The sequence below is a fragment of the Ciconia boyciana genome, chromosome 15, assembly GCF_034638445.1.
Source record: "Ciconia boyciana chromosome 15, ASM3463844v1, whole genome shotgun sequence".
NCBI classification, from domain to species: domain Eukaryota; kingdom Metazoa; phylum Chordata; class Aves; order Ciconiiformes; family Ciconiidae; genus Ciconia; species Ciconia boyciana.
Genome location: NC_132948.1, coordinates 5,493,824 through 5,509,028, shown reverse-complemented (window position 1 = coordinate 5,509,028; position 15,205 = coordinate 5,493,824). Strand labels below are relative to the sequence as shown.

Below are 15,205 nucleotides of genomic sequence, written 5' to 3'. Positions count from 1 at the left end.
GCCATTCATAAATCACTTTAGAAACCATTTTACTGGACTTGCTAGCTGTTTATGAGTTAGTGTGCTTGTCTAGAGGAAGCAGCAAGGCAAGGAGAGCAGCAGCAAGTACCCTGCTACAATGGAGACACCTCTACCATGCTTGGGAAGCAGCCCCTTTCTCCTGGGACAACTTAAGATGTTTTACAGTTTCTGCACAATAAGAGACCATAAAAAGTTCCAGCTGTAAAGAAACCCGCAACCATTCTCAAGTGCAAGACAACCACGATCCTCACACCTTGCTGAACAAGGATAAACCAAAAAAGACTCCCAAGGCAAATTCCTTAGGGACGGTGGCATTTGACTCCAAATACAAAAGATGCTAGTCAAGCAGAGATGGATGCCAGGGAGGCGCCCAGAACAGACATCCCCAAGGCTTTAGGATGGTTTCTGCCAAGTGGACTGTGTCCATCTCTTGCCTGCTGTAATCGTACAGCTAGGCTGTACTGTGGCTACATGGAGGAAAAGTAAGATTTCCCTTTAGGAATGGGGTAGGAAAGACAACAAAAAATGTCAATTAATCATCTTTCCAGTCTTCAGCCCATGAATACAGCTTCTTACCTTTCTACATCCTGCAAGAGCTGACACCATAGAGTTGTACCAGAGAAAAAGAATCACATTAACTACAACAAATCCGCCAGAATCCTCTATGCCTACACATGTTATAACCCTAAATGAATCATAACGGTCAAGCAGAGTTTGGATCAGCATTTAGCAAGACACAGGATGATATAAACCAAAAGATTAGCGTGTTTTAGCTGTTTGACAAAGTTAGGTGCCTCAGTTTTAACAGGTCCGGCTAAAGAGGCCTGATTTCTGGGAAGGAAGCACTTTTTGGAATCAGGGTATTTTAAGGAATCCCTGACTAGGTAGCCATTAGCACAGGTTATTCTTTGCCAAAAATTCAGGCTGCAGAACATTTAAGAAACTTTTTAAAAGTCAGTGTGCTTCCCCGCACACGCTCCAGGAACTGTAATGGTGCTGGTGCCAGCCCAAGTCAGTCTGATGTTATTTTCCATCATCCCATTGAACCTGGGCACTGATCTGTGGATTGGACGTATGTGGAAACTTTAATTATTCAAATCAGTTTCAATCACGTGCCTCTCTTCTGAAGATTATATTAAACAGCCACATACCTCTTAGCTGCCTTTTATCCTGGGAAATGTTTCCTATGGAAAATCCCAGTCCGTGCCCAAGTATATGGATCTCATACTGATCCCAAAGTTGTTATCACCACAGAATATGTCATTTAACAGCCTATTTCCCTTAACTCCTTAACCTCAACAACTGATTCATACCAGGATCTGACAATCCTATTCTGGGGAAACCTCAATAACCAAAATGATAGGTCAGTTAGTAGAAGACTTTCCCAATATAAGAAGGGGGATGTGGGTAACAGGCCAGCATTACAGAACAGGCAAAGAGAGCAGAAACACTTAGGCTCCCCTAGTAAGAAAAAAAAGGGGGGGGGGGGGGGAATGGGAGAGAAGCAGCAAGATGAGAACGCAATAGTCTAAAACCGAAACAAAATAGCTCCAAAGAAGCAAAACCATGAGAAAAATAGGAGAGACTCTGAAGTCTGAATACTAATTGATGAGGTCTGAATACTAATTGAGGGAAGAAACTTCTAACAGGGAAAATAGTGCAAACCTCACAACTCCCAAAGGGACGCATTAAAAGAGCAGAATGAGACCAAATTACACTTCCCTCTGTTGAACAGCATTACTCACTCGAACGCAGGAGGGACTCTGCCCAGGGAGATATGCAGACGTGACCCCCAGCTGCCGCTGGCTCGGGTTCGACTGAGCTTCGAATGGCTCCACCAGTGAACAATCCCTCTCCTGCCCTCCTTGAAGAGCTGCTGAACAAGGAGCCACTACTGTCCCTGTGAGCGTCACCTGGGATAAACACAGGGGACAGGGAGACAGAGAACGCTATATCTCAGCTAGCTGGTAGATAAAACAGCCCCAATCTGCAAGTACTAGAGGCCTCCTGAGAATGCCTGCGTGCCTTCCACCCTGGATTTGAGTGCAATCACAAATGCTAATCAACATACAGACAGGAGCCCAGCATGTCATTCGTCACGTCTCCAAAGGAAAGGTTTTCTTCAGGAAAACCCCCCTTTCCTCTCCTTGTATCAGAGAGAGGGACAGGAAGATTCCCTCATCCTCTGTATGCCTTTCCCTCCCCCTGTCCCTGGCTCAAGCCATCCCTGCAAGAAGTTTCACTCCCTGCTAACTTCTCCATTGTCTCAGATGCATTGTTTGGAAATGTTCCCTAAAAATGCTATGTAAAGTATTCTTTATTCTTGATACAGGTCTTTCCACATCCCTATGTAACACCTGGACTTTATCGTGTTACCTGTCAGATAGTGATAAACCTACTGCATGCAACCCCTGACTTATCATCTAAGATAAATACAATCTGTCTTGTAGCTGTCATTTCTTTTCAAACCCTGCCTTCCACTGCTGCATTTGTAGTTGTGACAAATTACTTATTTTATTTGGGTTTGAAATGTATAACTTTTCGAAAAAATAAATATCAAAAAAACATCAGCAGGAGCCCCAAAACATTCATAAAATTTCAAGTGTGGCCTTCCTGACACTAGATTTACTGCTGCTTTGTGGGCAAAGGAGGCCTGCATATACTTTACATAAGATACGTTGTATTTTATGCTACCTGGTAATTTTTGTTTTTAATAATCAACCAACAGGCCCAATGATGAAAAGCATCCTTTCTCCAGAACAAGTCATAAACTAAACTGATAAGGTTTGAGTTAGTTGCTTAAATATAAGTGAACAGCGAGGTCTAAAGTGCTCTAAGCTCTCACCTGAGCCTCTGCTGTCACTTCAGAGCGGCACGCGCCTCCCTTAAGTCCTATGCTATTCTCTGCCAGCCCCATTGGGATGTCTCACATAGCACTAGGTGTCTGCTTCATATCAAGCCCCAGGGACCCATATCAAGCCCCAGGCATCCTGAACAGGAAGGGGCTTTGCTTGCACTCAAACACATGCCGCAGCACTGTTAACACTTTTGCCTAACAGCAGCGATCACCCTGAACACGTAATTTCTCCAGAAGCCATCTTGTTGCATTTGGCTTTTCTCTGAACTCTCCTAAGCACTTAATGGCTCATCAGCTCTTTTCATAACCTCATCGCTGTGTGTTTATCCAAACAACTTGATCCTAACTTAGCAATTGCATCACCATATGGAGCTGTATCGCAGCCTACCTACCGCATCCCTCCCACGCTACTGTGGATCTCCAGCCGTACCAAGCACAAGGTAGCCGGGTTTCGTATGATTTCCTCCTTACAGAACTCAGGTTGAGGAGTGAAAGAGATCACACCCTTATTCACTCACATCTACTAAATACCTGTATTTGCTGAAGCACTTCTAAATACTCTTTGCTGATCCTCTGTGGGTTGCCCACTGTGGTCAGGATGAGGAATGAGTTACAGCAAAGGAGGTTTAAGCTGGACATCAGGGTGTTTCCTGCATGCCAGGGAAGTAAGTCTCCACTGCAGGTCTTTAGGAGCAGGATGGAGAAATAGCTGTCAGGAATGGCAGAAGCATAGTTGATCCTGCCTTTGGGCAGAGGCATGAATTAGATGACCTCGAAGTACCTCCTGAGGATATTTTCCATAATTGAGAGTTGTATGTGCCATCTGTCCATTCTGACCTACAGAGATTTACTCCAGGGGAAAAAAAAAGTGCAATACAGCCAAGAATTATTCCTGACACAGATGAACCTTTGTGAGGGGAGAGACATCTTCCGATTCTATAGAGGAAAGTGAAGTCTTCAGAGATTAAACCACCTTCTGTGTATCTGCCCAGACCTCTTGCCCTCCCAAGGCAGAATGCTGCTGGTTCTTTACCCCTAACAGACCAGCCCTCAATATTCAGCTACACGAGCATCTCATTAAGTAGGCAACTTTCTCTGCCTTTCAAAAATGAGCAGAGAGGCAAGGAACTGGTGTCATTGTGTTCAGTTAGCTTCACCAAGGCTGTTCAGGTGCACTGATGCAAAACCTGAAGGTGATCCATGAGGCAACCAAGCCTTCTGGTCCTAAATACCAGACCCCGATGAAAGGGAGTAATTCTCCATTGACTTGTGAGAATCCTCTCTGATTCCTTGACACACAGCTCAAGATCTCTTCGTTTTTAGTTTAGAGTCCAACAAAAAAGAAAGCTTTAATGGCCCATCTCCATTTTCAGCTGGAAAACACACAATAAAGAAGGACCTAGAGAATTATTCACCATCCACATCAGATGGAGAGAATGAACAAGAAGAGCTGCAATCTGTTCCAGCTGAAGACAAGGACAAACTTTGCAGGACAGCAAAGATGCTGAATACAGCCTTTGGATGGAAAACACCTCACTCACAGCTGCACAGAACTCTTAGAGAGAGCTCAGCCACACTATACCTTGTCCTATCTCACATGTAACAATGTGGGCAGAAATGTCAAACCAAAGCGAAGAGCTGAAGCATAGTGAAAATAAGTGTTTTGGTGGAAAATCTGTGAAACCTTAAACATCCTGCATAGATGAAAACTCATACAGCCGTCAGTCACCCCGGCAGAAAGGAAGTGGTAAAGGGGGAGGTTTTCCCTCCGCACCAGATGGAAAGGCTGCCAGGCTCAAGACTGAAGGGGATGTACTCGGCCAGCCAGCCCGGACCCTTCAGAGAAACACAACTGAAAGGAAGAGTGAAGACTCAAAACAGCCTCTCCAAACCTCCTGCTGGACTGAGCTTTTCCCAGTAGTTCTTAAGAGGGCTTAACCACATGGCTCTACATAAAATCCATTATTAAAGATTAAACAAAAAAGATTAATAGCTTTCAAAAGTTGATTACATCCAAACGCAATAGTGCCAGCAGCCCTTATGGAAACATCCTATTAAAATATCAGCAAAAATAGAAATGCAAACACGGGAGACCTGGCAGGAGGCTTTTCAGCTCAGATCTTTAGTGCCTTTTGCACCCACTGACAGAAGGACAGAGGCTAAAAAACATCATTACTGGGCTGACATCCCCTGACCTGGCACAGGATGATGCTGATTCTATTTTTTATGTATAAAAATACATATGGAAAGAGAGACAGATTATGTACATGTGTAAATTACAAACTTATCACCTGAAGAGCATTAAAAAGGAGACCTGCTTGCCTTCCCCCCTGCCACCCCCCACCCTGGAATAGGTAATTTTTATTTTATATACACACATACATGTTTGCAGTTTGTACCCATGTGTTTTCTCTACAAATGTAGAGGCTCATAGCTTTCCTGGTTAATTCAGGATTTAATCCATTTGCCACATTAGACAGGATTTCATTTTCATAGTATTTTTGTGATATGTGATTACATTTCTATTGACTTTTTTATTGAGATTCGAAATAAGGTATTTCTTCCACATACCTAATTCAATTGAAATATTTCTCATATCCCCATTGGTCACTTTATCTAATCTTTTTGTACTTCACTTGGGCAATATGCTCTGGGGGGTGTCTCTCTACCAGCAGGAGCTGGCCATGCTTTCTCTCTGTTAGTGTTTCTCTCGTGCAGAAGAATGAATTTATCAATTACTACAGTTCTTGAGTTACACAGATCTGAGACTTACGAGCCTGATAAGAAACCTGAAAACAAATACATCCAAAGATTGAGTTATCTAATAGTTGACCATCTGCTCAGGAAAATAATTTTAAGTAGTTACAGCAATTCTATTAACTGCTATTTACTATGTGAGTCATGTTGTTCTCTTTAAGTTAGCCCTTCCTGTCTCCTCCATGGGCCCTCTGCCCAAGGCAGTTTTGAAGAGGGTGTTCGACCACCTTTACTACTTTCAAGCTACAGCAAAGCCTGCAATACCTCTGCACTCAAAACCTACCCCAAGCTCATACTGCACCAGGACACAAAAGAGCATTAAAGCAACGGCGGTGCTTCTGGGCGACTCTTAGACCACGCAGAAAAATCTCCTCCCAGGAGCATCCCCTTCGAGGGCACCACTCACCAGCCCATACACAGCAGGAACGCATCTGCTGCTCAACGTGCTCTTCCAGGATGGGCTGCCTGCACCTCCATGGGGGCAGGTCACCCCGGCAGGGCCCCGGAGCCCTGTCCGCCAGGGCAGAAAGCCTTCTCGCACATCCTCCCAACAGCTCTGGGGACAACCAGCACCTTGCAGCCTCTTCCCCTTTCCTTCACCCGCCCTTTCGCCTCAGCACAGAGACACTAGGCCCCTCTGTGACGGGCCCCTCCACTAACACTCGCTGGGTACCAAGGCTTAGAGAGCTCCCAGGCACAGCAGAAGGGACACTGCTGAAAAACGGTTTCAGTCGCTTGACACAGAGGAGGCAGGGTCGGAGCTCTCGGGGGCAAGGAATGGGATAAGATTGCTCACAGGTTTAACGCCATCTATTCAGTCCCTGCCCTTTTTCCCTTCGCGTGATTCCAAAGTGCACGGAAATCTCCTTTGTTAAACGCTATGGAGAAGTTTACAGGATGCAGGGTGCTCCTGTGGAATCGCTATTTTATGGTTAAGCCCAAGCACAGAGATCAGCTGAAGGGCTAGAAGGAGGGCTGGGTGCAGGGGGGCAAAGTCCAGCAGTTGATGTTTCAAGGAAGATCCGTGGAGCAAACATCTCGCGGTGCGGGGGTGTGTCGGGGAACTGACAGTCGGGAATCAGAACGGTGTGAAGAGCGCCGGCTCCACGGTGGAAAAACCATCCGAGCCGGGGCCCGGGAAAGCGGTGGCAAACAAAAATCGCCCCCGTCTTGGCGCAGGGTGTTAGGCAGCACCGAGAGGGCAGCGCGCCGCCGCCTTTAAAACTCGCGGGAGAGGCAGGAGAGGGGCCGGGGCTGTCGCGAACGCGGCGAAGGACGCGAGGGAAGTTGAGCTGCCCGCAGCGGCTCCCAGGACCGGCGACCGCCGGGCTCGGGATGCACCACCGGGGCGCACCGCCCCGGCGGGAGGAGGCAGCGGGGCGAGACCCGCCGCCCGCCCCGGCCGGGAGGTCCCGCTCCGCCCCGAGAGCTGCACGCCGGGCACCCGCCGCCCCTCACCGTGGAGCCCCGCCGCGGGGACGTCGGCATCACCCACCTGCCCTCGGGGCGCCGCTCCGCGCCGCGCCGCTCCGCTCCGGGCCGTGCCTCCGCCGCCGCGCCCGGGAGGCGTGTGGCCGCGGCGGTGCCGGCCGCTGCCCCGCTCCCGCTCCCGCCCCGCGGCGCCCTCCGCCGCAGGACGCGGGCAGCCCGGCGGCGCGGAGCCGGCGGCCGCGGCTCCCCCTGGAGGGCGGCGCGGGCGGCGCGGGGCGGGAGCGGCGGCGGGGACGGGCCGCGGCGGGGCGGCGCGGAGGCCCGGCGCTGCCCGCCTCGGCTGCTGCCCGCCTCGGCCCCTGCCCCAGCGGCGGGGAGGCGGCGAGCCCCGCCGGGTCCCGCGGCAGCAGCTCCCCGAGGCGGGGCGAGCGGCGGCGGCGGCGCCTGGAGCCGGGCGCCCGGCAGCCCCGCGGCTTTACCTGCCGGCCGGGAGACGGGCGCAGGGGGGCTCCGCACCAAGGACAGCCCGGACCGGCGTCTCGCCAAGCGGCTGAAGGAGAGACTGCCACTTACTTCAAGAAGTCCGGCTCTTGTCTTGGGGGTCCTGCAAGTGACAGAAACGGGCTTTTACTGTGCTTGATCTGCATACAATGACAGTAGGAAGGGGAAGGAGGGCTTTCTCCATACACTGTTCTAAGCAGCTACTTCTTTCCAGGCTGGAAAACCCACCCAGCGAGTTGCAGCCGACAGCTATACCAAGTGGCGCAGCGCAGGGCTGCGCGGAGATACCCTGAGAGGCTGCAGAAGCAGAGAGCAACTTACAGTCTCTTCTCTTCGCCGCTTAACTGTCGTTACGACCACCAGAAAGGAAACCCTGTGCATTACTACTCTGGAAGTGCTTAAGAGTAAAGATATGAAATATTTTACAGAAGTTTCGCATTTCCCACTGGGTAGGTCTTTGTGGATCCCACCAGTGTGCACACATGCATTTCCTGCCCGGAGTCAGGCCCGCGGTGGCGTGCCCCTTGGGGCTGCGCATGTCCCCAGCCATCTCCTGTTCCTCCGCAGGAACAGACTTGGGGAACAGCCATGACTCATCTCCCAGCAATTCTGAAGCAGGGAGAGAACCTCTCAAGAATTTGAAGCCGCTGCTCTCTGTGCAGATCTTCTAAGGTTTTTTTTATTTCTATTTTTCAACTTTACATCTTAGCAAGTAATTTATCCACACGTTCCTATTGGTTGGACATTACAGACAGGAAAAGCCACCAGCGTGACTCCACACTTCCCACCAGCCCCATGGCAGACCCCAGCCTATGAAAAACCAACTCACTTCAATGACAGCCAGCCCAGGCCCCTCTGTGCAGAGGACTGCCACAGTTTGGATGCCTGTGCCATGCAACAAAAGTTTTCATTTCAGGACTCCCAACCCCAGAGATGCTTTGCTTACGTCACATCTGCCAGAAGCGTACGCACACTACTTTGACCGACAGGCAACTGGCTTACCCAGCCTTCTCTGGCAGCAAGAGCTTGAATGATGCTTTGAGGTTTTTTGGTGTATCAAGACGGTAGGAAAAAAGGAGCAGAACTGGCACCAGCTACTTCAGCACCAACCTCAAAACCTATGAGCATCTAAGCATTAAAAATTTAGCAGCGGCGGCAGCACCTGGCACCTGTGCTGTCCTCCCCTCCACTCTTACCCCGGACGGGAAGGCAGGCTGGTACACAGGCTGCCTCAGCCACGCAGCTATGAATTACAGAGCGAAGTGGAGACCAGAGCGCTGCTCCAAACGCAATGGGAATCCTCTGGGGAGTTAAAAAAAAAGTCATTTTTTCCCAGGAAGTTACAGAAAAGGCTGGAGTAATCTAGCACACAGTAACACGTAATGATTTTAAGGACCACGTATATTGACTAGCCAAGTCAACAGAAAAAGCAAAAATGGGAGACTATGAGAAATTTAGAAGCCTCATCAAAACATGCTGCAATATTAATGAATTTAGAAATGCTGCCTGCCTACATGAAGTTTGCCAGAGCTTTTCGAAAAATGCTGACACTAGAATTGGACACTGTTTGTGTAATGGTCTCACTTTTGCCCTGTACAATAGGTAGCGTCTTCCCACTCCTAGTGGATACTCCATAAAATTTTATGCTGTGCAATTGTATTTTAACTAGAGGGGCAAGTGCCATGCTGTAGGAATTAGCTGTCTGCCAGGACCTGCTGCGTCCGTTCAGCCTTGCTCCTTTCCAGGGCAGCGTTTCCTATATTGTAGAGGTTGCCTCTCATCTTTGGCCCAGATCCTCAAAGACATCCACGTGACTCTCTCCCACTGAAATCAATGAAAGCTGGGAATCAAAATACTTTCAAGGAGCAGGGATGCAGTTTCTAAATATGATTTTGTTCCTGAACACATTAAAACCAAAGTTGTTGCAGTCAGCTCCCTTTATTAAGCTGCCAGGCTAGTTTCTTCCAATAGTCCCATCCTCAACACATCATCTTACAAGTTTCCTGAGTCACAGATGTTGATCAACATATCTTTGAAGGACCCCAGAAATGCTTCATTGGATGTTTCTTTTCCCAGTTATAACTCTTCTTTGATTCTTGCAGCTAATCCATTTTAAGATTATTTGATGTAGACTCTGTTGATTTTCCTTTTAAATCAGCAAGTCATAGAAGATCCACAGCAAATGTCCAAGTGCTTTCACAGGGCTGGCTGATAATGGCACCCTGACAAGCTTCTCATGTTTCTTAGAAATTACTTTTTTTCCATAAAAGCATTCTGATACCACTACCAAAACCACCAAACCACTGGTTCCTTCCCTCACTGGCCATTCCAGTTTGGATGGCGTATCAGATCCCCATTGTCACCTACTGATTTTCTCTGTGCAGATGGGAATTCTGCAGTGTTTCAAGATGTTAAAAATCAGTATTAACACTTCCCAGAGCAACTGAGCCAGCTCCTCTATTACTTTTGCATGCTTATTTCTCACTTCGGCACAAGTAAATGTGTTTATAACAAGCAGCTGCTGTTTTATGTCCTATTTAGCAGTTAGATAGGATAGCTTTCATTACTACAGTAAGATCTGAATAGATCTGTTGCCTTTCTTTTGAATTAAGAAATTAATTGGTTTTCTGTTATTTTTATGCTGTTGTTCCTGTCCAATATCAGAACTGCACTGTTCTTCAGATCGTATTTCTTCTTGTGCATATTCAATGTGTGTTGTCCTTTCCTGTAGGTGTTTCTACTTATGCCCTCCCTTACCAGTGGCCAGCAATGACAGTAAACTGACAGTAAGGAATACAATCAGCTTTTATATTTTTTCTTTGTTTTCATAATATATGGAGGGGGGCAGTACAAGAGAGTGCTAACTTCCTTTTGCTTCTTAGTCACTCAAGAAGGAAAAAACCAGCATTACGACTGCTGTGGCCAGATACAGTTTGAGAAGGGGCTACATGAAGAAGTAGGCTGAAACCACATGGAAACAAAACAGCCTCCAGCAGCCACGGGGAAGGTATTGCCACATGCCTAGAGCCTGCTGCTGGCTCAGGCTGGGAGCTGAAAGAAGTCCAGTACTGTAAGGAAAGAAATTAAGTTATCTGATTCTCCTGTGTACAGCCAAGAAGGGCTTTTTCATTCTTGAAAAGCAGAGCTGCAGTAACATACTGTACACTATCTCCTAACTGAACAAGCCAAACTCCTGAATTTTGGGCAGCTGAAAAGCAGTGATATGAGACTATTTGCACTTCTCAGACTTAGCAACTGAGCTGAAGTAGTAAACTGTAGAAAGACTGTAGAATAAACCTTGAAATGCTTCCTTCAAAGAGATGAGAGCAAAGTAAATAAAAACCTCACACTTGAGAGAGACCTATCATGAAACTCGCCCTTCTCTTTCCTGATACTGCATGAGCAACAGTCTGCTTGGGCACGTCAGTGATGCCACTGTAAACACAAAACAGACTCATCTACAATGACTATAAAACCCAGCCTGCCATCCTGGTAAGTAGCAAGATAGTAGGAAAATCATACCTATGTACTGAGGCTTCCGTGTGAAGGACTGAAAATGATCATCAGTTTGTCTAGAACAGAATCTGGAAGAATTAATATTTTTTAAAATAGAAAAAATATTTCTGTCTTTAAGAAAGAAATTACATGTTACCACAGTTTTGGAACTCTTCTCTGTCATGAATTTTTTCTTTCTAACCAGACTGAATTATCTGATACATGCAAAACTACATTTAAGGGATGCATATTTTGCAAAGCATCATCAAACTGACTATTGCATTAGCACACATATCCAATGTTGTTAAACAGGACACAAAATGATGTATTCTGACTTGTACGTAATCCCGTTCCCACAAATACTGCCTGAATCTCCTCGAAGCAGTGAAAGGCACTTGTGTTAGTCTAAGAGAAGGGATGGAGGCAGGGTTACTTGAGGTCCTTTGAAAACACTAGCAAATCTTTCAACATTAAAGATATATAAAAATAAAAATCCTATGTGTGTATATATATATATGCAATTATTTCTCTCACGTTGTTCAACATTAAATATTTGTTAGCAATTTTAAAATCAACACTGAAAAAAAACCCCTAGATTTTCTGAAGAGAGAGTCCTTTAACAAAGTTACACACGCAAGTTTTTGCTGGAAATGCCCATCGCTAACAACTTAACAAAGGACACTCCTCTGTGTCAAAGACCAAGGCCTTCTCACAAACTGTTCAATTCCAGCACAGGAGTTCAACTTTTACCTAGGCTTGAGGAAAACAAGCTAAAGTCAAGGTAAGATTTGTGCTCACAGGGAAATGCAAACCCATATCCACAACACTGTTTACATCCTGCCTTTTGCACTTAGGTCAGGAACGAAAGGATTTTCAGTGATTTCATGTCTAGTCATTTTGGACTAGTCTCCGTAAAAGGTACTGCCCAAACAGACTGTGGCTTCATTTCTCTGAATGCTGTTCAGCATGACAGACTATGAGATGGAGTTCAATCTAAATTTAAGCACTCTTTGTAGACTATTAATAGAAGAAAAACTGGTAGCATGAATCATCATGTGGGAGCTGCAGAGCAACAGCTATTTATTTTCTATAATAGTAATATATAGAAGTTACCTTTATACAATAAATGACCTCTTGGACTTGCAAGGCCCAGCAGCAGAAGTCAGATGATTCTTCTTCACTTACACTATTCTCATTTTATTCTAAGGAGCAATGAGAGGGCAGCCCTTATTTAACTTGACAAAATCCACATTGTGTATAACCAAGCCCTGTCCCAACACGAATTGGACACAAAAAGTAGCTACGGACTGTGCTCCCCACCACTCCCTGCAAGGAAATAGTGTGTGCTGGAATGTTGGTGCAAAACTATGGAACTTCATAGGTTTATAAAGTTAAGTTAGTGTTTTAGCACCCTGTTCCAATGCCTGTATAATGTTTGTACCTCTGGCCAAGAGGAAAACTGCAGCATGCCTTCCCTTTACATTTCTTCTCTGCTGGGACGATAGTCCAGCTGTATTATTGTTAGACCAGCCATTTTCGGGAAAGATTTTTCGGAAGGACCGAACACCTGGCAGCTCCTGAACTGTAAAACTGATGATGCTCAGCACCCCTCAGGATCATACCCTCCAACGCTGCGGTCTTCTTTTTCAAGAGATCGCACTGGTCATGTGCACTGCAGGCTTTACTCCACTGCAGCTGATGGACTCTGAATGTGGCCCCACAGAGACACACAGTGTTAACTCAACACACTGGCATTTCGGTGCTCTGTGAGATATTTATTTTTGAAAAATATGATATTGTCAACAGCTCAGTGAAGTTGTCTCCAGACTGTTATGTCTCCTTCTCAAGTTTCCTTCATTTTTAAGATCTTAACTTTTAGGCTTCTGGCGTGAGGAAAGAGCCTAAAATGGTTTAAGAAAAGGAAGCATAAACAAGGGAGTGAGCTATGCACAGCACTGGAGAGAAGCACAACTATTTCCTCACACTATATCATCAATGCAAATGTCTAGCAGTAAAAATACTGTGATAAAACTCTACTGTGTTCAACCCTATTTTCATAATGAGATTAAGGAGGTTCCAAAGAACTGGAAATCCTGAAGGGCAAGGAACATCTAAGAATAGTTAACATCCTATTTCTCAAACAGGGCATTTCATGCACAGAAATTCAGTTCTACAAACGGAGTTCAGTTAAACCATGGTGTTACAGAGAGAAATGGCAGACAAAGACTAGTAAAAACCTTAACTTAGATTAGGATTGATGGCATCGGTGCCTTATCTACTTTTCTTTTTTTAAGAATTCATAGACAAATTTTTTTCTAAACAAAGATGCATGGGAAGAGTTTCAAAGCAACTTTTCTAATGGAAGTGAAGCTAACAAAAACCATTTAAACATAAATGATCTTCTACTCTTGAGGTGCCAGGAATAGAGACACTCATTAGCTAACTTCTCCATTCAACGGGTTGGGTTGCAGCATCAAGCAGTAATTCATACAGAAGGTACTGGAGCTTTCCACGATACCATCTTTATACCAAAAATAAAGATATACCAAATATAAAGATACCACCTTTATACCAAATATAAAGATACCATCTTTATACCAAAAAGTATACCACGATACTTTTTGAGCAATTCAAAGAATGCTGTACCTCACTCAACTTCTCGTATTGAGGACAAAAAAGAAAACATACCTTAGTTTAAGAAACGAGGAGAACACAAATGCTGGGCCCAAGGAAAGATAGTGCTGAACTCCCCCCCCCCCCCCCCCCGCACCCTCCCCCAGACAAAACACGAAGTGGGGAAGCTAAGAGAAGGTGAACAATGTGAAAGGCACAGAATTCAGCACCTTTTTTTTTTTTATTTTTAAAGTCTTAACAGTAGCTGCTGGCTATTAATAACTTCCCATCTGGAGAAGGGAGTTAACTTTTTGTGATAAATTAGCGTCTCTGTTTTAAAAGAATTCTGTGTGGGAAGAACTTACATCTTCACGACCCCTCTTGTCTATGCACTTCGTGGAACCACACACAGTTCTTGGCAACTTACATGATACAATCCAAGTCTCTTCCGTTGATCAAAGCAATTGTGAAACCCTTTATGATAAGAATTTTAGCTGCAAGTTCTGTAATGCTAACCTAGTTCCTATACAGAATTTAACTGCAGAACCACCATGACTCCCAATATAAGCTTTTGTGATTTAATACAATGGAATATTATATTGCTGTTGCTCCTGAGGTTTTTATATTACTACTCCATATAGTTGCAGTTTTTCATTACAGTAAGACCTTCAAAATTATTTAATTGACTTTATTCTATTCAACTTAAACACACTTACGGAGCTAGTTTCACATATTTAACAAAATTCTCTAGTGACAGCTTGGAAAACAATCCATGAAAAACACCTTTGGTTAGGGAATATTATTTCAGTGGATATGGGAAAGAAAAGTTGCAGCTCTACAGATTGTGCAGACACTACTGTTTTAACATGGCTCAGGCCTGACCTGTGTCCAGCTCGCCGCTTCTGTCTTGACCTTCAGATTGCCAGCTGCAGGCGTACAAGTCACTTCTACAATGCTGTCATGCACTTGCTACAGAAAAGAAAAACATCTATTTTCTGACATGAGTTGACTACACTACACTTTTAAAACATTTATTTTTAAAAGAAGTATGAAAACTGAAGATCCATGCTTAAAAAGTGGATATGAATTCATTTTGAGAACTAAGAAGAGTTTTCTTAAACCACTCAAATTCAGGGAGAATTTCACCTCAAGAAAGAAGTGCGACATTTTCTTGCAGAATAACATTACTGAGACAAAGACTTTTCTGGATTGCTGAACAGTCAGAAAACACCACACAATCTCAATAAATTATGTAATAAATAGGTAGAACTACAACACCTACACTAGTCAGTGCATTTAAGAACAACATTTGAAATTAATAGGAGCTCAGTCCAAACCTCTGGATCCAATTTATTCCAGAGCACTTGAAATTAAAGCTCTAAAAGAGCATTTGAAAACAGTTACCATCCTGGATGATCGAGACCAAATCAGATTTAAGGTGTTCTAGTCTTTATTTTCACCTGGAAATCTCATTTTTAGGCATCTGCTTTAAATACTCTGAACTGTTATAGAGATTTAAGTCCCCAATCC

At 45.1% G+C, this 15,205-nt stretch overlaps 1 protein-coding gene and 1 long non-coding RNA gene across 6 annotated transcripts in view; one reads left to right on the top strand and one right to left on the bottom strand.

The window, feature by feature from the left end:
• Nucleotides 1–8,094, bottom strand: part of ADORA2A (adenosine A2a receptor) — a 31,444-nt gene extending 23,350 nt beyond the window's left edge. For 4 of the 5 annotated variants that reach the window (XR_012045295.1, XM_072880294.1, XM_072880298.1 and 1 more), the window contains exon 1: nt 7,131–7,233. The gene's annotated coding sequence lies outside the window, so the exon portion shown is untranslated. Of the gene's footprint in view, nt 1–7,130; nt 7,234–7,639; nt 7,671–7,888 lie in introns of those variants that run through there. The other variant, XM_072880297.1, reaches the window with a different exon arrangement.
• LOC140659978 (uncharacterized) lies at nt 7,422–11,509 on the top strand. The gene is made up of 3 exons (XR_012045296.1): nt 7,422–9,169; nt 10,299–10,353; nt 10,450–11,509. It is a non-coding gene; the product is annotated as an uncharacterized lncRNA (long non-coding RNA).
• The last annotated feature ends 3,696 nt before the right edge of the window (nt 11,510–15,205 follow it).